The 21,236-nt window shown below is 41.8% G+C and overlaps 1 protein-coding gene across 3 annotated transcripts in view; it reads left to right on the top strand.

Moving 5' to 3' along the window:
• Positions 1-21,236, top strand: part of NEDD4L (NEDD4 like E3 ubiquitin protein ligase) — a 2,900,454-nt gene that overhangs the window by 758,391 nt on the left and 2,120,827 nt on the right. Inside the window, exon 1 of one of the 3 annotated variants that reach the window (XM_069627056.1) lies at positions 3,477-3,484. The exons of the other annotated variants lie outside the window; for them this stretch is intronic. The gene's annotated coding sequence lies outside the window, so the exon portion shown is untranslated. Of the gene's footprint in view, positions 1-3,476; positions 3,485-21,236 lie in introns of those variants that run through there. 3 annotated transcript variants of the gene reach the window in all.

Here is a 21,236-nt window from a genome sequence, read left to right on the forward strand (position 1 = left end):
TCACCCTCCAGACAGTGGCAGAGATGAGACCGCTGGCCACCAGTGAAGGATCTGGGACCCTGTCCACAACCGCAGTGGGGAAAAGAAGCCCACTGGTCACCAGGGAAGGGTCTGGGTCCATGTCCAGAACCCGCAATGGGGAAGGAGAAGCCCACCCGGGAATGGTCTGGGACCCTGTCCAGCATAACAGTAGGGAATAAGACAGAAGTGTCTGGGACTCCAACAGAATGACACTAAAGCTCAGAGGAAATCTTTCTCACTGGTGGAGATAAGTTCACTAGTCATAAGAGAAGGATCCGGGATCCTAATCCGATTTGGGATATTGTTGAAAGCAAATCACAAAGGCAAAGTGTGCATCAATCTGGAAGTACTGAGGAAAGATGCTATCCAGTAATAACAGCAGAAGAGGGTCATTCTCCTGGTAGCCAGGCATAAGCTGTGATGGTCGCCAGGGGAAGGGAGTCATTCCCCTCGGCCTTGTTGTACATTGTATCAAGACACACCAGGGAAGGGAGTAATTCCTCCTGGTTTTATTGGGAGTTGTGCGGGACCACACCAGGAGAAGGGAGCCATTCTCCTGGAGAGAACATTGTGTAAAGACTGTTTTGAAACCTACAAACCAGGGGGAAGGGAGTCATTCTACCTGGGTATTTTTGTTTGGAAGGAACATTTTGTTGAACACCATTCAAGAAAGAGGAGGAAGGAGCCACTCTCTCTTTAAATAAGGAACTTTGTTAGTTTACTATTTAGCTATACAATGTGAGGTATAGAAGTAGATGGACAGTGGAATGTACTTTGAAGAACATTCTGACAGACACTTTTACTATTAGTTTTGAGGCAGGGAAACCCCTCTTAGAAGTTATGGAGGATCTCTTTTCCATTTCCAAACTAAGTCTAACAAACATCATGCCACCTTTTGTGTCCGTCTCCTTCTTCAACACACAGGAGTCATTCACCACTGTTAGTCTGGTGTTTAATGGTGGTGTGCTAAGCAGTGTGTTTTTGGCTACAGTGTTGGAAGGAGTGTTTGGACCCACATTACAGAGCTCCAGGATTTTAGTCTTTTCACCTGCTTCATTGCATCCAGGAGGTGCAGTTCTTCACAACCCCCACACCGGCGCCGAGCGTGGCATGGTGTGTGAAAGTGTTTGCGTTTGGTGGAGGGTGTGTGGGAACAGCGAACCAGCCGCATCTGAATCTGCTTTTCCAGTTGTAAGAAAGGAGCATTTGTACAATGTGTTCTTATTATCCGAAAACCACTGTTGATTGATCGCACAGTTTATTATACAATTTGTTTTTTGGGAGTTTGGGAGTGTGGGTCTGGAATTTGACTTGTAGCCCCCTGCTCCTGCATCATTCTACACAGAGTGACTGTAACATCTCTTTAGTTTTTAGCAGATATAGGCAAATTCTTAGAAAGGGCGATCGGATGTCTTTATCTTGTAGTTTCAGCAGATATTCAACTGTTTAGTTAACATTTTCTACGTTTGCTGGGAGATGTTTGTTAAGTTTATTTGAGGCGTCCTGGAGGGTTTGAATCCAGTCCCACTCTGTCTTTTGTTTTGTTGGGGTTTCCTTCTAGCTCAGTTTCCGAGCTTCCAATCTCTTGGAGTAGCTCATGGTTTTTCTGAGCCCAAGCTGTCAGCATCTTATTTTGTTTGTTTTCCACCTCCTCTCTAATAAGTTTGAATAGTTTGAGTTTGGAGGTTCTGATTTTCTGTTAGAGCATCAGCCCGTTTAGCATAACCGTGGCTTTGAGGGAGACCAGAGTTAGTTCTCTCCTTACTGATGCAATCGGTGTTGATTGTGACAAGTTGTTTTTTTCCAATAGAAACCTTCCAGTCTCTGCCAGATATTGTCTGGTATGGCAGGCATTGCGTCAGTGCCATAGATGATGGCAGGTATGGCTTTTGCTTTGTAGAAGTTAATTGACGCTTGCATCGAAAAACGTCCATGTTTTCTGTTGATTTTCTTTGCTTGTGATGTCAAAAGCTTTGTTTTTACCCATAACATTTCTTGCATTGGTTTTTCTTGCTGGTTACAGTTATAGTAACTCCTAGGTATATAAAGCAAGACACTTTTTCCACCTTCTTCCCCTCAATGGACCATCGGCTTTGTTCTTTTTGTTTTCACTGTTTTTCCAAAGTTAAGAGTTTTGTTAATTTGCAGATCGTTTGTCCTAGCGTATTCTTGTAGACCATCTAGTCTATGTTGAAGACCGATTTGCCGTGTGGTCAAGCAGTATAATGTCATCTGCGTAGAGTAGGCGAGTGATTTTATTTATTTTTTTTGTTGCCTAATTTAGGAGGAAACATTCTCAGGTTTGCTTCGTGCTGTCCGATATCGCCTGTGTAGGCGTTATATAATGCAGGTGCAAGCGGGCAGCCTTGTTTAACTCCACGTGAGGTCTGGATTTCTTTGGACAGCTGGCCCGCTCCACTAAGCCGTACTCGCAGTGTGGTCCCTGAGTAAAGATTTTTGATTGGGTCTAGGGTTGAGGTAGGGCATTTCCATGATGTTGAATTGCCCCATAACCTATCCCTATTCACTCGGTCGAAGGCTTGGCTGAGGTCCACAAAGGCGAGGAAGATTCTTGGGCCGCCGTCCAGGATCTTAGCCCTCATGACACTCAGTGTCAGGATGTTTGAGTCCCTTAGTTTTTAACAAAGCCTGACTGGAACTGGTCTAGGCATTCTGAGAATTTCATCCAAGACTGGAATTTTTCCAACGAAAGAGATCCAAAGAGTTTGCCCAGCACATCCAGCAGTGCTATAGGCTGGTAGTTGCCCGGGGGTCAGATTTTCAATTTTTCTTGTAAATGGGGACTACATTCAATGTTTTCCAGGAGGCTGGAATGCTCTCTGACCTAATACACGTGTCGAAGATGTCCATTATTAAAGGGACCCAAGATTCCCCATTGGCTTTAAGGCCTTTGTTTGTTATCCCATCTGGACCCGGTGCGCGAGAAGGTTTCAGCTTTTTGATTTTGTCTTCGATCGTTTCTTGGTCATAGTCAAGATGCCATGGTGTGATAAGTGAGTGGTCCTTATGTGGTGTTGTGTTTTCAGGCTTCTTAAAAAGATTTGAAAAGTGCTCTATCCATTTTTGTTCTCCAACGGTGTTCACTAGAGCGTCTTGGATATCGAAGCCTGTTGAATCGATCAGGGACCAGAAGTCTTTTGTTCTCTTTCCACTTAGGCACCTTAACATGGTGTCCAGTCATACTTTCGAATGACTACTTTAGACATGCAAAAGTTCTGAATACAAAGCATCGAAAAAAAAAGTTTTGAATACATTTTCTTTTTATTTTATGGGTTTTATTTTAGTTTCGTGTGTAAAAATAAAAAAAAAAGTTTTTTTAAGAACGAAAACAGGGGTTAGGGGGTAAACCCCATTTAAAAAAAAAAAAAAAAAAGCATTCTAAACTTTTTTTTTTCGATGCTTTTGTGTCTGAACTTTTGTATTCAGAAAGTTTTACTTTCGAAACCATCACTATGAACCCCTTAACATAGCCTCTGAGTCCTCTTGACAGTGTAATCTATTATGTTTCAACCAGGATTTGTAGACTTTTTTTTGCCCGTTGTGCGATTTGAATATTCCTGGTGGTTGGCCATTTTTTAGCCGTTCTTATTGCTTGTCTCATGATTCTTTTTTTCCATCAACAGGTTGTTCCTGGCGTTTAGATGAGTTGAAGTTTTCGAAAATTTCTTTTGTCTTGGATGAATGTATGGCTGTAATAACGGTGTGTAGTCCATTTTTGCTAGATCTGAAATAGTTTTTGTTTCTTCTTTGTCTCTGATATTGAGCTGCCATGTTTATTGCTGTACTAATCAGTTTTAGTCTCATACCTTTATTTGCTAGTTGCATCTGATCTTCCATGTGGTGGGGTGAAGATGTAGGCGGTATCTCCCAGCCTGTTACTAAGATGTTATGGTCGCTTTTTGCGGTCCGTTTGACTTCCAAATTGGTAGTTAATGCAAGAATGGATCTCGAGACGTAAATGTGGTCGATGTTGGCTTTCAGGTCTTCCTGTTCCCAGGTTGAGATAAGGAAGTTTTCTTTTGTCCTTGTGGTTTGGAGATTATGAAAATCTCGAGGTGACAGGAGCTGTCCAACTTTGTTCCCCTCTGTGCTGCTGCAGAAGTTTTGTTGTCGGATTGGCGCTCTTTAGTCACCGAGTCGTGATCTTCCTTTCCACTGACTTTTGTAACGCGTGGGCAGGTAGCGTTCATGTCTCCATATTACACGATTTGGGCGATGTTCTGTTTGTCTGTCGCTTCATCGATGGTACATTCGAGCTCTTTTAGAAATATTTTGTTAGGTTGAGCTTTTGGGTTCCAGTATATGCTAATTAGTAGTGAGAGGGCTTTGCTCTTTCTTCCCTCTGCTGTGGGTGACTGGTTTCCCGAGATTGTTACGGCCAGAAAGGTGGTGTCACTCCCGACTATTGTTTCAAGCTTGTAGCCACTGCCTCAACGTATTGCTATCAATAAGCCTGCTGCTGTTCTCCCTTTTAAACCTTTGATGGCTGGTGCGGTGGTAATTTCGAATCCATCCAGCATAGGGGTGTCAAGTAACCAGGTCTCTTGAAGACATAGCAGGTCGAAGGCTCCTATATTTAGATCTCCTGGTCGGGTAAGGTGGGGGAAGCCACGCATGTTCCAAGATCCCAAAGTCGCTAAATTGATGTTTTGCCCAGCTGTGGGTCTCACTGGTTTGATATATGTGGTCTTTGAGCCATTATTTAGTAGCTAGGATCTCTTGGGCTGGGCTAACGTTTCCGGTATCCAGTCCCATCTTTTATACTCCGTCTCTTCTGAGTTCTGCTTGTTTTTTGACTTGGTGCGCCTTTTTTTTTAGTTCGATAGGTCCCTGGTGATGGTAATGTTCCAATTTGGGAGAGGCCCCTGAGGGAGTCGTTCTTCATCAATATCTGTGAATTTGTATTCTACGTTGTTGGGCTCTTTGTGAGTCTTTTGTTGGGGTTGGTATTCCGTTTTCGAAACAAATGTATTCTTGTACTCCGTTCGTCTCGATGGTGAGCTATTCCGTATAGGTCTTATGTTGCCCGTTTCGCGGCCTCTATCGCTCTGGTTTCTGTGTTGCGACTTATCAGTCTTTTCTTGATCTTGGTTTTCGGAGCAACGATGTGGTGTTTGGTTCCAGTGATGCTCGTTTTCTCTGGGGAGCGAGCAGGCCCTTGTGTGTTATATAGTGCCACTCTTTGTACTGTTTAAGGGTATCGTCTTTAGAACTTCTCAGTTTTCTTTCCTATGTCCCTTCATGAGTTCGTTCCGTCGAGTATATTGGGCTCAAGTCGTAGCCCATTGCTCTCAATTTACCTGTGGCCCTTGTCAACATGTCTCACCTGGGTTGATGATATGTGGACATATACACTGTCTGTATGGTTGTTATCCATGAATTCTATGATATCTAAATCAGTTCTGAGAGTGTTCAGGTTCTCAATAGGAGTTAAGAGCTTCATTGTTGTTTTTCTATTTAGTATGACGTTTCCTCCTTCAAGTATTTTCTCCAGTTTAAATGAGCAAGTGTTTTTTGTCCTCATTGTTCTCGTCATTTGAGCTCTTTTGGTCTCTCTAGAAGTAGTCGGTATTACATCGTTCCAGGTGTTTGTCTTCCTTTGTATAGTGATAGCATTGGGTGTGTATTTTTCCTTCCTGTTGCCACTTAATGAGTGTTTAGGGAAGTTTCTATCTTGTAGGTTACGTTGGCTTGACGCCGTTCTTCTGTTCAATCTTGAGTCTCTCCAGTTGCTGTTGGGGTGAGGTTCTGATGACTCTTAAGTCGGGTGTGTGATTTTTCCAAGTAGCTTGGTCTTCTTGTATGGTTTAAGTTCGACCCCGCTTGCCTAGTGTGGTTGGTTGTCGCTCTCTGTTTGTCCCTTTTTGGGGATTCCTTTATCTCTCTGCTTCTTCCTATTTGACTCCTTTGCTTTTCTTGACGCCTGTTGTCTTCCTGATTGTGTCTCATCTTATAGTTTCCTTGCATCTCTCCTCCAAAGTTAGGAAGAATGGAGATTCTGGGACCTTTGGTTTTTGGCGTTGTCTTTGTTGCGGGTCTGACTAGGTTTTCCTTCGGTACCCTCGGCTGATTTTCTTCCTCTTTCTCGTCTGGTGAAGCATTTTCAGGTTCTTTTATCGGATATTGGCTGATGTCCAATAAATCTGTTATCGATCCTTCCTTATCTCTTAGGGGACTCCCGTCCGAGTCTGGTTGTTCGGAGGTTTGTGCTTTTTCTTTGGATTCCCTAATTCTGAGTTTAGGTTTATCGAAGGATCTTACGTCACCCTGGTGCTGTAGTTCGTTATTTTCTTCAATTCTTGGGGTCTTAGTTGACCATTTCAGTGTTTGCTGGTTTGTTGAGCCCTAAGACCTTCGTAAGTCATTAGTTGGTTTGTGGTTTTTGCCAGTTTAAGAACTAGTTTTAAGGTCGCTGAGTTAGAAGAGACATTGGGCGACTTTAATTTCCCATCTTTCGTCACTGTGTTTTTGTTGAATCTTGTTCCAGTAGACCCGCCAGGCTGGTGCTGTCTTGTTTTGATCGCGACTTTCTTTGGCAATATTACCCGGCTCTCTGTTTTGTCCGTCATATTTTAATTTTGTGGATCGTTGTTGCTTTCGTGAGTAAGGTCTACGTCGGCAAAGTTGGGGGAAGATCTGTTTGAGTCTTCTTCTTGGTTTGTTTCAGTGCGTTTATGGTAATCTCTTTGTACCGCCAGGGATCTTGCTTATTTCAAGTTTTCTTTGTTTGTTTGGGCTCCCCAATCTCCGGTGTTTTTTGTTTGTAGGTTTCTAGTGACATAAGGTAGCCTTCCAGGTACGTGAGTTTAGTTTGCATGTAAGCAACCATAGTTGTGTGATCCTTTAGTGTATCATTGATTGATTCATAAAGTTTGCTAAAGGGAGCCAGGGCTATGGTTACTGTGGACATTATTGCTAGCAGGTCCGGTTTTTTGCTTGGCGACTCTTTGGCTACTGGATGTTCAACCGAGCTAGGTCTTTTATTTTTGACTCGCGTGTCATGATTTTCTGATGTGAGGGATGGCACTAGTTTGTTTTTTCCCTCGTTCCCTTCTTGGAGTACCAGGGAGAATTCTACATCCTGAGCTGGAGTTTCCGTACCGATGTCTCTTCGAATACTCGTTAAAACTTTGTTGCTCGTTTATGGTGGTTCTAGCTTCTGTGTTTGTTCATCTAGTTTGTTTGGTTTGGGTGTCGAACACTGATTTTTCTGTGTTTTTTCTCTGATCCACTATGATTTTTTTTGCTTGTTCTCTTGGTGGATTATTTGGATCTTGTGCGTCTCTGGCCCAAAGTTCGTCATTATGTAGCTCGGGTAAGTTTATCCGATCTAAGTTGTTTGTAATGGGCTGCTCTGCCGGTTTTTCAAAATGCCATCTGATCGGGGTCGTATCGATCACTTGTGATTTCTTGTGGTGTTCCTTGGTTTTTAGGGGTTTTTTTCTTCCTCTTGATTTTGGGAAGGTACAAGTTCTATTGGAGAACCTTCCGCTTCTTCTAGTAGTTCTGCGTCAGACATTTAGTTTGACGCTACAGATGTTTTTTTTTTTGTTAACATGTTTATTAATTTTATAAACATAAAGAAAACAACATCATTTATAGCAATACAATTAAATTCATCATACTCGGTATCCCATCAACCACCACCCCCGTCAAAAGGTGAAATTTACCATGTCTTCACAGAGACTGAACAGAAAACAACTAAACTTCAATATCACAAATCCAAAAAACGACCCCACATTTGATCAAACAGGTTTATCTTCTTATCTCTCTGAAGAATTATTCTCTCAAACCTGGACACCTGTTTCAAATCCTCCACCCATTCAGAAAACCTTGGTCTCTCCACAGATTTCCATTTCCTCAAAATGACTTTTTTTGCAGAATTTGCTGCCCTAAAAAACCAGCACCTCTGTGGGTAAGGTAAGCTCTTCCCCCATGCCATCCTCACCCAAGATAATAGTATTGTAGTCGAAATCATCGTGCAACAATAGGACCTCATTAATCCTCATGGTGACCTTCCTCCAGAATGACCTCAATTCGTAACATTCCCAGATCATATGTTCAAAAGAACCAACTGCATATTTACACCTCCAACATGCATCCGAATCAGTCATACCTCTTGCATAAACTCTCTGGGGCGTCCAAAAAACTCTGTTTAGAATTTTAATTTGACGACTTTGCTCTCCCAGATTTAATTATGTCAGAGCCACTGTTTTGCATATATTTTCCATCTGTCCTCAGACATCTCTGATCCAATTGTCTCAGACTATTTTGATAACAAGTCTTTATTTGGTTCACAGTGTTGGTTCAGATTTTTCTACACTTTAGACGCCATGCCTCCTTCAGATTTGTACTCCGATAATCGGACCTGCCAACCTTTGCCTCCAACTGCAGATTGATTTCGTAAAACTTTCTTCAGTTTCCTATACTCTCCCATAGTGCAATCTTTGCGGTCTTTACTTTATGCAAGCCTTTTAAAACTGATCCATTTTCCATCTTCAACAAGATCCTCCAACCACTGTACACCACCCAGCAACCAGTTTGGCCAAAGAAGTGTCTTCCCATTCAACTTTATATCCGGATTCAACCAGATTGGGATAAAGCTATTGTCAGAAATCACCTTTTTAGACTTCTTCCAAAGATCTTTCCAACACGATCTCAAAAATTCTGTTTGCGGAAATGACTTATATCCAGACCCATCCACCGTAGACAGAATTGCTCTGGGTTAAAGTGGAGATGATCGACTTGACTCTGCCAATGTCCAGATAGCTGTTGAATTTTCAATGAAAGAAACCAAATGTCTAGCTCCAAATGCCAAGTGATAATTTTCAAAGTCTGGAACCCCTAGACCACCACACTCCTGGGATAATTGTAATTTCCAAAGTTTCAGGCGCAGCTGTCTATTCTCCCATATAAAGGACTGGATCAGATTCTCAATTTTCTTCAGAAAGAACTTCTTAATTCGTAAAGGGATCATACTGAGCACGTAATGAATGCGTGGTGGTGTCGTCATTTTAATTGCATGTACTCTCCCCCATAGACTCAAACCCAGTTCATTCCACCTTTTCAAATCCGACTCCAAGGATTGGACTACCTGAGTCAGATTGACATCCATCATATTAGACACATCATTAGTTAACCAAATTCCAAGATATCGCATCTTGTCCAGACACCAGTTGAAAGTAAAGTTCCTCATTTTCAAAAAAGAGCATGAACCAGACACCGGTAGAGCTTTGGATTTTGACCAATTAATCTTGTACCCCGATGCTCTATGAAACATGTCAATTTGTTCAATTAGTACAGGAATAGAATATTCAACATTTTGAATAACTAGCAACATATTATCCGCATATAGCCAGACCTGACATGCTTCACCATATTGAATACCTTCAATTCTGTCATCTTCTCTTATCTTCACAGCGAGGAGTTCCATAGCAATAACAAACAATATGGGCGACAATGGGCATCCCTGCCTTGTCCCTCTTTCAAGTCCAAATGTACCCGAGACCATACCATTTGTGTTCACACATGCTGTAGGCATTGAATATAATAGTCTTATCCATTCACTCATATTTTTCCCAAATCCGAATCCTTACAGTGCTGTCAGGAGGTACTTCCACTCAATCCGGTCGAATGCCTTTTCCGCATCCAAAGACAACACCACCACATCATTACAATGTTCTCTGCTTTCAAAAAGAGTCAACAAAAGTCTCCTCATATTATCCGATGCAAGTCTCTCTTTCACAAAACCAGTCTGGCTCTGGTCTGATATCCATCAGAGAAGCCTCTATTCTCAAGGCCACTGCTTTTGCAAAAAACTTTGTCAATGTTCAGCAAGCTAATTGGCCTATAACTACTTGTTTTAACCAGAGACTTCCCCTCCTTCAAGAAAACAGATATTGATGCATGTCTCGTCGACACCGGGAGACATCCCTCAATCAGAGATGAGCGCAACATTGCCAACATTGGATCAAAAACCTCTCCTGGGAATATTTTAAACAGTTCCGCTGGCAACCCATCCAGGCCTGGACATTTCCCTGAATTCAAAGCACATGCAGCTGTCCTGAGTTCTTCCACATTCAGCTCATTCTCCATAGTTTCCTTGAATTTTGAGTTTATATTTCGCAAATGGCAACCATTGACGAATTGACACACTTCCTCCTCAGATAAATGAACTTCAGAAGAGTACAGGCCAGTTTAATACTCCTTTAATGTATCATTAATTTCAGCAGTTTCAAAAGTCACAACCCCATCTTGGTTTTCTATAGCATTAATTGTCTTTTCATTATTCATGATCCTTAAGCGATGAGCAAGAAGCCGATAACATTTTTCTCCCTTTTCATAGTACTTGGTTCTTGTTCTAAAAAGGTCTTTCAGCTCTTGTGGCAAACGGGTCTTCTAATTTCTCTTATTTCATTTCTAAACTAATCAAAGAATCCATAGAAACTCTCCTCATATTATCCTTTTCATGAATTTCAATTTCCTCAGTCAGGTTCTTCATCTCACTATCTTTCTCCCTTTTCTTTTTGCTTGATAAACCAATCGACATTCCTCTCATGTAGGACTTGAAGGCTTCCCACGCATATTCCACTTTTACTTCACCAGTCCAATTTTCAGCCACAAAGAACTTTGCCTCTTGCACTATTTTATCCACTATATCATTGTTATCAAGAAGTGTTACATTCATCTGCCATGTATTAGACTTTGGTAAGGGAAAGGTTAGTCTAATTTCCATTGATATCGGTACATGATCTGAAATTAAAATTGACTTAATGTCTCCCCCTTTGAATGATTGCGTGCAAAGACCAGAAGTCAGAAGGTCAATCCGTGAATATACTTTGTCTGGCTGAGAAAAAGTTATATTGTTTGACTGTAGGATTTTGTAATCTGCACACATCCGAAAGATTCCATTCATCCATAAGTTTCTTTAAGGCCATTCTTTTCAAATTATTAGCAGTGTCCACATTTTCCCCACTTTTATCCATTACAGGATTAAGAGCAACATTAAAATCCCCCTCCCCCCATAATAACATTACACACATCTACATTCTGTAAAAACTGCGCAAGGGAAATGAAGAAGCTTCCATCTCCCCCGTTAGGAGCATATATATTGCAAAAACAGTAGGAGACATCTTGAATTTTTGCAGTCACACAAATAATTCTCCCCTCTCTATCTTTCTCACATTTCATTTCTGTAATCAGTAGAATTTTCTTAATCAGAATGCACATACCTCTCGAACTAGAAGTGAAGGATGAACAATAAGCATTACTGACCCATCCCCATTCATCCAAATCTGTCTCCAACAAGTGAGTCTCCTGAAGCAATGCCATATCCGCCCCATCTCTTCCAGTTTCTGTAAAATCACCTTCCTTTTGTTCGCACTATTAGCACCATTAACATTCCAGGATATCACCCTTAAATCCCTCTTATAATTGGAAGACATGAGTGAGTCCCGTCTTAAACCTCTTGTGATGAATCTAAGCATTACAAAGAAACCAACACCTATAACAACAAGATAAAGTAGAAAAATACTAACAGAAAATATAAAAGCCTTCTTGGATTTGACCAACCCAACCCTCCGGAACCTCCCTTCCACAATTACGTAGAAAAGGACTGTCCCGCCCCCTCCTTATTTACATTCGATAAATATAGTCATTGAAAGTATCAACAAATAGGATCTTAAACACCATTAAAGCATCGTCCTATCAACCCAGAATAAATCTAACTATGAAAGCTATACTAATCTGTTGTCCAAATTCAAAATTCTAAGCTCCTTCCTTTAATAACACATTATATTCCCATTAAAAGGCAACTAGCATTGTATGTACTATCAGTTACACATAGAATAACTAAAGCACAGTAAGTCAAGTAAACCCAATAACATGATCAAATCCTTATCCACTACCATCTAGTGCACTTCTATAATACAACATCTCATTAAGACATCTGGCATTGAGTGTACTAGTGGAGATAATCTTGTGGCAACTTTAAAAATGTCAAAATAACCACAATGTACCTACACCCCGATGTCTCTAACTTTATATTAAAAATTCTTCCACCTGACACATAGCCGATCCTCACCCCTAATACCACCCCATCATAAAAGGAAGGCATATATATATACCCTCAGAGGCATAAGACGGAGTGCATGCCGTTTACTCTCCTCAAGTATAGCAATGTTACCAGAAAAAACATATCACAGCCCCTCTTTGGAGAGGCGGAACTCATCATACATTACAAAATTGTTTTCTCAGGCAAATAACCACACATAACACACAATGTCTGCATATGTCTGGTCATTCATTAGAGCGGTTTGCCAATATTTTCCCCTCCCTGCCCATCTCCATTCCAATTCCTGCAAATGCTTCTAGTGTAACACTAAATAGTGAACCTCATAATGAACAGATGGAACTGAGCACTTGGGCAGGACAACATTGTCAAACTTGGTTAAAACTGAGTGAAGCAATGGGAAGGTGCAATCAGCTAGAAATATATCTGTGCAAACAAGTTAGGCCAGACTGCCAAGGACCGGGATAAGTAGAGTTCTGTGCATAGCAGATTGGTTTATATAAGAGTAATATATACTGTACTAGAGACACCAAATCGATAAATGAATGACAGGATTTTCAAATCACCATGTGTTCTGAGATCTCTGAGGTAACCTCCACAACCATACCTATGCGTCAAGACGAGTACAAACAGCTGGCACCAATAACTGATGTGTATAAAACAAGAAGTGATAGGTCGCCTACCCCTACCTCAAGACCCTGAATCACCAAAGGTTATGTCCAAGGTAGCCTTATATAATTTTCAGGTTAAACACACCAACCCTCATACAAACGGTTATTATTCAATATTCAATTTATTATTCAAAAAATTAGTATAAAAAACATTAATATACAAAACAACGCCTAAGGAAATATAAAAACAAACTGTGCTAATCACTTACAATCTAGATGGTGACAAAGCACCAGACCTTTCAAAACGTCAGTGACCATAGTGAAAGGTAATGGGAAAAAACAGTATATCTTACTGTGGGTATGTGCATGTGTACTTTCAGGGAAGAGTCAACATATATTGTGGTCTCCCAACTTCTAATGAATACCTCAAGGGTGTTTAACCAGAGTGAATGATGTAATGTTATGTTCTTAATTGGTTAATCACTCTGTGTAAGGTAACTTATGTGGATACAGGGTAGCAGCGGGTGATTTAGTACACGCCAGCTATCCTATCATGGTTTATTCTAAGTGAGAGATAGGAATCAGCTAATACACGTTCCTAATAACACGTCGACATATGTTTCGGCCTTTGTGACACATACGGGATTCTCTCTGGTACCGTTGGTCAAGATGTGGATAATGGCCGTCTTCAGGACAGACACAGATTTGAAAATTTTCCGTATTAGATACTTTCCCAATGGTAGAATATCTGAGAGTAACTCTATTTCTTTGGGTCGTATCTGGTAGAAAATATCGGCAGATTCAGATGGGTTCCTACAGGGTGGCCATCCATTCAATTTCAAATATTGTGTCTTTCGTTTTTCTTTTTTCTTTCTTGATGGACTGATGAGCTACAACAACTTCACTAAGCTCGATTTGCAATGGTGATGGTGTTCTTGCACTTGTTATTACACTGAGGCTTCAGTCCAAGTCTGAATCCGTACGATCCGATTCGAGGTATCGTTGCTACCCACCAATAACTGATGTACACTACTCCACACATCTGTTTTATAAGATGAATTAGACAAAACACACTGATTTCCCAGTGCATGAATCTGCCCACCAGCTCACACTGGATAAAACACACAAAAAGGTGTAACAGCCGCACTAGGAATTCAAAATCCCAAACACAATGGACTGGTAGGAGATGGAAAACCGCCAAAAGCAACAAAAAACTGAACACCTCCCATCCACAGAAATATGTGGGGGGGGGGGGAATACACCTCCAAATCTAACCCCGTGCAAAGATCATTCCTCCCAGTCTGCAACTGAACACAAGAACGAATCCATGCAGTCTCGTCCAAATGCACTCCAAGCGCCGATCACCAAGCAACAGAATCCGGGCACATTGTGGGCTAAATCGACTGTACCAAACGTCAGGCCCTCATGAAACAAGATCACTCAAGTCACCTGCTCCTGTCCATAGAATCACTTGCATTATCCATGTGGCCCCACTACAGCATGTAACCCATGTACACAAAGGCACATCCCACAGGCAGCACACAAACACAACCCGCTCTCCACACAACTACAACGTCCCTGCCCACCCAACAACAGCCTGAGCCCGGAGACCAAGTATTCGCCAATTAAACGAGAGCACAAGGAGCCCTTCCAGCACTTTTTTTCATCCCCAGTACTCATCGAATCTGCACAATAACGGCATCCATGTAGGGCAATAGATGCCACGTCTACTTGGCGACGCAATGCCAGTCCCCCATCCGAAATCACCTGAAACCCGATCGCAGCCCCTTTAAAATACCGGAAGTCCTGACTGAACGTAACGCAATCACGTGACTGAGCTGCCCAATCAAAGTAGTACTAAAACCTCAACCGTCCCCCTCATCTTGTTAATGTCAATCGTAACTAAGAGAATCATACATACGTACCCCAAAAGTAAAAGTTTTAGCTTGTTCGCTTAAAATGAATTCCAGATCCGGAAACAAAACGGAATACACTACGATCTCAAGGCCCGGTTAGAGAAAGGCACCCACACAGCCTCACAAGCCCTATGAAAGCTCGAGCCCAAGAAAATGACCGTTGATGATAACAAACGACAATTATGGATTGAAGAATAATAAAAACCTTATGTTAAGTAATATAATCAAAACTCATATCACAATATTGTGTTTTAAGAATAAATATCCATCACATTAAATACTATTAATCAAATGAGAAAATTAAACAAACAAACTTCATCATCTATAAAACACATATTAGTTAGCATTTTTATCAATCCTATGATTTTCAGCTTTGAGCCAGTTCTCCACTTCCACAGGATCATCTGTGGTCTTGATCCCATTAACCAGGAAGCGCTTCAGAGTTGCAGGCTTGACCAGCATAGTTTTAATCCCTTTCTCCTGTGCCAGAATTTTTGCATCTTTAAAAGCTTTTCTCATATCCACAATTTCTTTTGGGAAGTCGGGGTAAATGGCCAATGGGATTCCATGCAGCACTAGTTTCCCTTTCTCTCTAGCAGCTTTTAATATTCTTTCCTTTGCGCTCACTTTTGTCATGACCATGATGATTTGTCATGGTTTTCCTACATTTGGATTTTTGCCAGCTCTAAATGTATAATCCAGGTCACCATCTTTCAGAACATTTTTACCCATAGTCTCAGCTAAGACTCCTTTGATTCTTAAATCAAGAGGTTTGTCCAAGTCTGGATCTTCTTCCACCCCCAATAAGCGCAAGTTTAAATTTCTCTGGTCTGTCTCCAGCCTCAAATTTCTTTTCTTTAAATCAGAAACATCATACCTTAACTTCTTGTAAGCTCTGTAACTGCCTGCAACTTCAGTGGCCAGTGCTGTATTTTCAGCATCCACTTTAGTTACTCTGGTCTCCAGATGGCCCACTTGAGAGGACAATTCACTTTTCATTTCACCAACATCCTGGGCAATCTTCAACAATAATGCATAGATGTCACCAATACCTGGAATCACATCCATTTTTTCCTCTTGTTTGGATTTCTTAGAAGGATCATCAGGCATTTCAATCTTTTTCTTTTGTATATTATTCATTTCAGTTATTAAACAATCTATAGTCAGGGAGGGAGCAGGAGCAGTTGGCTTAAGCTGCTGCTCTGTTCACCAACATTCCAGAATCGCATCACTACAGATGTTTTTGTTATTTGCTTATGGAAGAAGATATCTAGTGGACCGAGGAGTTTCCCAATGGTCTTGTTTGAACTAACCCATTCCTCCTCTTTGCCCCTCTTCGGGCCTTTTTCTTTGTTTGGGCCCGTTTTCGGGGCCGGGTTGGGGCCTATGGCTTCCATGCCCTTGCTCAATTTTATTCGTTGACGTGGTGATTTAGGAGGTTAGGAGTTAGTCTTTCTCTTCCTTTTGGTGGATTTCCCAAGTTTCATGCGGCTTTGCTTCCTTTTCTGCAGGATTGCTTGTATTGGTTCCGCTTTATTAGGAAGGTGTGTTCTCCCTTCCTGATCAGGAGTTATTTTTTGTGTTTCTTTTTGAAATGTCGAGGTGTCGGTCTGGTCGTCCATTGAGTATGAAGTACTTGTGTCTTTATGCGATGTGGTGGACATGCTCTTGTCATCTGGGGCGACCTCGAGTTCTGCCATGGCTGACACAGGGTGTATTTCAATCGCGTTTGAAGGTTCTGTTGCGACTGTGCTTTCTGTATGTATTGGCCCCTCAGCCTTGGAGGTGGCAGTGAGTAGGGCAGTATTTATTTGGTTCAAGGTTTTGTTGGGAGTTAGCGACTCTAAAGGGTACCGTTCTTCCTCCTCTGGTACCACTATTTGAGGGCCCTAACCCCCACCACTGTTCGAAGTTTCCTCCTTCTCTATGCTTGGCAGTTTACATGTCATCTCGGGAGGGGGGAGTGGCATGTCGCTGGGGAGCAGTTTCAGGTCCGCTCCACAGCAGGCAGGGAACGCCGCTGGGCGCAGCCATCCCGAACTCGGGCCGTCTGCTGGTCCCACCCCTCCTCTCTCAAGACAAAGTAGGCGGGGCCGACGACGGGCCTGGCTCCATGTTTGAATTCTCTTTAATTGCAAAGGAAAGTGTTACGGTGGTCAGATTTGTGCGGTTTCACCCGCGTGTGATGCGTATCGTGTGGATCAGACTTTAATTTCGTCAGTAAATGAGACTTACTATTGTGAACGGTGGGTTCCAGGGCCAAATCCTGTTCTTGGCACTGAGTTTTCCCCGTCTTTTCTCAGACGACCGCTCCGCAGTCTACTTGTTGTATCGAGTTCCAGCAATGGTTCCACAGGAGGGGGGAGCCCCACCGCCGCCATCGCTGCAGAGACTGCTCAGACTGCAGAACTCTGCAGCAACTCCGCGGCAGCTCCGCCGCCTCGCTGGCTTTTTGTAGGCTCCACCCACGAAAAGTTGGGATATTGGGAAGACTCGCTCTCAGCACCAGCTCGCTGCTCAGACTGCAGAACTCTGCAGCAAAACAATATTTCTCTGTGCCCCAAACGTTATGGATTGCATGTGTGTTCACTTGTGTAATGGATGCACACTTCAAAGCCCAAGTTCATTGATCCATGGAGTACCTTTTGTGCGGGCAACTATGCCATAGGATACAGGGTGCATTTTCAAGTAAGGTTTGTACAGGCTGGTGGCCTACCGTTCATTTACATGGTGGTTTTATGGGAGGTTTGGATTCCGTGTTCGAGTAATACCCACCTGTGTCGTTGGAGCCATTCGTGCCAAATTCCCCAGTGACAGCGGACAGTACAGGGGATTTTCACACACTGTGCTGCAACCCGAAGTATACAATTTGTAGTACATTTATGCCATCAGCAACAAAATTATTTTGTTTCAATTTTTCAGTGAATCAAGGCCACGCTCACTTATCTATGATATGGCATTTATAACCCACCTATACACGAGTTTCAAGGTGCGACGAGGCAAGGGAGGGTGAACAGAGGGAAGACAGACAACGATTTTACTAGGCCAGGTGACATTGAGATTGTGCAAGTGCATGGGGGGTGGAGGGAAAAGTCTGGCGGCAAGGGGAAGGGGCAGTGCAGTACATAGGATAACAATACAATAAATAAGACAAAGCCTAAAATAAACAAAAAATTAGAGACCATAAATAAAATTTCGACCAGCTGGTGCCAAGTCTCTGAGGGACATGAAAGAATGGTTGGTGCCCTTTTACGCTCACCTACTCCACAATCTTCCCCCCTCCATTATAACCCACTACAGTACTGGGTGGGTGGGAACGGCCAAGGTGCCAAACACCATGTACACTTCAGTTATCTTCCGCACAAGGGCCATTGTTCACATGGCCTCCCCAAACCCAATGTCTCCAGACTCCCCTCTCGCAGACCACGCCTGAAACATGTCGCACATTCACATAAACACCCACTTTTCTTATCCTTTGTAAACGTCTTGATATTTTGCCGGAGGACATCTCTGAACACTGGAAGGCAACTCTTTATCGTGCTACCTGTTCTCCTGCTACTCGCTCCTCTGCTTGCTCAATCTAATTGTTTGTTAGTGAAGGTAAGGGCAGGTCACCTATTAACTTCTCTATAGTCATCTATTTCTGATCTCAAATTTTCTATATTTTGACTGAATGTACCCATTAGAGTCATGTTCATTCATCTCACTGACTTTACCATTGTCTAATGTTTCAAGTGTTTTGATCTCGATATATAGCACATTTAATCAATGTCCTTTGTAATAGAATGACACCTTTTGTGCTTTCTTGCATCAATCTCATGAATACAGTACAATGTTTTTGTAATTATTATTTTTATACAGAACTTCTAGATCTTTCTAGAATGTCTGCTTGTATGGTTTTCGGTTGCCATTCTAGAAGCCATGTCAAATGTCATGGCACAGTCCTGCATACATTCTTTAATAAGAAGATGGGTTTGATATTGTGGTTTTGCAGTGGACGAGATTGAAAGTAGAGCACAGGATGTCTTGGATGACGTGAGGTCCAATCGATTCTGCAGCCTGCACTTTCCAGACTATATGTATGACCAATCGAAGTACACAAAAAAGCGTTGACCCAGAATTTCTCGGAAATTGCTTCCAAGTGCAATTTCAACTCTATTGATGCCCACACAGCCTCAGGAGTCCTGGATTATGAATTAGCTGTCGGCGGTGGGGTACTGAAAAGGTAACTTCATGAACGGATTGGTGCTTTCGGGGGTAAGTGTCTGGTAAATATACAAACTTTAGTAAGATTGTATTACATTTTCACTATACCACATTTTACTATACATCTGTCCCGGGTTTATGGAGCCTCATATGAAATAATTATGACCATAGAAAACCATGCCATAGTGCCCTTCATAAGGAGCATGATGTTTTCGTAATCTGTTGCTTGACATGTCCATTTCTTTAGGAGAGCATACTGACGGAAGCACAGACCCTTGTGAGTGACGAAACCACTGACACGTCCGGTATACCAATGGTGAGCCCTACAGACATGCAGAAGTTTTTATTCTCGACAGTGGGATTCTCCCCTATATCAAATGCAAATCTAATTTTCCCTTGGACCACTTTATGACAATGCACTGAAAATGAAGGAGCAAGATTCTGCATCCATTTCTGTCCTGGAGTCAACAACAACTTCAAGCGCCTACCTGGTAATTTTATTTCACTTTTCATTTACGAGAATGCATTATGCTTGGAATTTCAAATAATATTAAAACGTTATGTATCCTGTCGGTTGTTTACACTAGGCGGCATTTATGGGTTTCCCTTTACATGATCCATTGTCTGCATCCCATGGTCTGTTTAATTTTGCTGTTTTCATCCACATTAAAACAAGTACTGTTTTACAGGGGGATGCTGGTGCTTCGACTACAGTTACATCGTCCTTTCTAGCTGGTCCACAGTATGATGTATGCGTATTTACAGTTCTCTTGAATGAATGAAAGTAAATGCAATATAGGATACTATTAGACAGTGACATGCATATAAATGTGCAGTGTTTCAAACTTTTATGATTTCATTTCTAATGTTACACTTCCTCCCTAATGCAGAATACATTGGAAAATGTTTGAGGGCATCTTTACAATCAGTATGTTTTGCACAGTGATCTGTGATCAAGTATACTTGTCGTCTTGGATGGCTATCCGGTGAAATTTAAAATGTATATTTTGACTAAGTGACCTACACTGTTTGCGAGGATGTGTGTGTATAAGTGCTGTATGTGATGAAAGATTTTAATTTCTAATATGATTGACTTTTTATTTTTTTTAATGATATTCTATTCAAGGAATCTACAAAAGGTGTGGAATTAGAAGTGGAGGCACATGGATCAGAGGTGAACATAAACTAATATTGGATACAATTGGACATCAAATCACACTTGTAATACATTTTTATGTAGTAATTTTTTTAATTCAATCAAGTTGGTGCTGCTTGTAGATATTTAAATGTTTATGTGCGTGTAAATGAAATGTGCTTGATTTAAACCATATAAACGTTTTTTTTTTTCAGCTTGCCGGTGCGGTTGTGAAATAGTAGACCCCGGTTCCACAGAAAATCAAGAAAACAAGGGTAATTAACAATTTTATTTTCTAGAAGTGTTTTGGGATGGTGTTTTCTTCATAACATGTTTTTGTATTTAAAGTGCTATCTGCTGTATGCGGGCTGTGGATTGAACATGTTTTTACAACACATATCCCATAGGCCCAGAAGGGAAAAGAAGTATAAAGACACAGACAACAAATTCAACCAAGGATGTCGCTTGCTAAACAGATTTCACCATGGAGCAACTACTATATTGAGGCGCAGCGTGGTCCAGTCAATAAGCAGACACGTGATGCTTATGCCCAATGGCCTGAAACTGAATGGAATGTGACCGGGTAAGCCAGCAAAGTTTTCTTGGACCATTGCTACAATGTGAGACCTTGACAAGATTAAACTGAATATATTGAAGATGCATTTGAATTCCTCGCAGATCACTTGACACAATCTACACCCGCAAAAAAGGTCCACCCAATAAACATTCCATGTTGACGGTTTCTCCAATTCGTGTGCAAATAACATGAGCTGAACTAACAGACTGAAGCTTCAACGCAATTGACCGAGGATGTCCTGACTACTGGGTTTCCCCTAAAAAGAGTTTCCACGGTTTCCTGGGTAGTTGCTTACAATTCCTGGTCAAGGGGTATGTAGGCATGTGGGCTTAAAAGAATGCTTCCTCATCAACCAACATGGCCGCCTGGTAGTACTCCTTAGATTGGGCAATGCAGTCTAGTTTCTGTCACTCCTGGAGTATTTAAGCCCCTCCCCTTTGTTTTGCAGTGCTTCGCGTCTTTTCTGCTGTTGCAGGACACTTACCTCAGCTGCACTCTTGTGAAGATTTCCCCTCGGCATTTTTTCACTAAAACTGTTCTATTAGTGAATTCCGTTCTGTAATTATTGTTCCCTCTATAGTTCCAAGGTATTCTGCTGTTCTTTGTTCCCTCGCCCTTTTCGGAACACCAGGTGCTTGAGGTTGAACTCTTTAGTGAGAGAGAACTTCATGGGACGTTC

Source organism: Ambystoma mexicanum, chromosome 6p (assembly GCF_040938575.1).
Source record: "Ambystoma mexicanum isolate Mex_15411 chromosome 6p, UKY_AmexF1_1, whole genome shotgun sequence".
NCBI lineage: Eukaryota > Metazoa > Chordata > Amphibia > Caudata > Ambystomatidae > Ambystoma > Ambystoma mexicanum.